We start from the raw sequence: 415 nt of genomic DNA, 5'->3' as shown, positions 1-415 counted from the left end.
GGCCAGGCTAGGGCGATGTGGGAGCCCCTAGACCGTGGCCCCGGCGGGCACCATGAGCCCCCTACTCCGCCGCCTGCTGCTCGCCGCACTGCTGCAGCTGGCTGGTGCCCAGGCCCCTGTCTCCCAGCTTGATGCCCCTGATCACCAGAAGAAAGTGGTGCCCAGGTGCCCAGCTGTGTGACCGTGCAACGCTGTGGTGGCTGCTGCCCTGACGACGGCCTGGAATGTGTGCCCACTGGGCAGCACCAAGTCCGAATGCAGATCCTCATGATCCAGTACCCTAGCAGTCAGCTGGGGGAGATGTCCTTGGAAGAACACAGCCAATGTGAATGCAGACCCAAACAAAAGGAAAGTGCTGTGAAGCCAAACAGGGCTGCCATGCCCCATCACCATCCCCAGCCCTGCTCTGTTCCAG

The 415-nt window shown here is 62.7% G+C and overlaps 1 pseudogene; it reads left to right on the top strand.

Moving 5' to 3' along the window:
- LOC103739928 overlaps positions 1–415 on the top strand; it is a 24,057-nt pseudogene continuing 23,642 nt past the window's right edge.

This window comes from Nannospalax galili, unplaced genomic scaffold (assembly GCF_000622305.1).
Source record: "Nannospalax galili isolate Female #2095 unplaced genomic scaffold, S.galili_v1.0 scaffold339, whole genome shotgun sequence".
NCBI lineage: Eukaryota > Metazoa > Chordata > Mammalia > Rodentia > Spalacidae > Nannospalax > Nannospalax galili.
The sequence above is the reverse complement of the archived record's forward strand: the minus strand, read 5'-3'. Positions and strand labels throughout refer to the sequence as shown.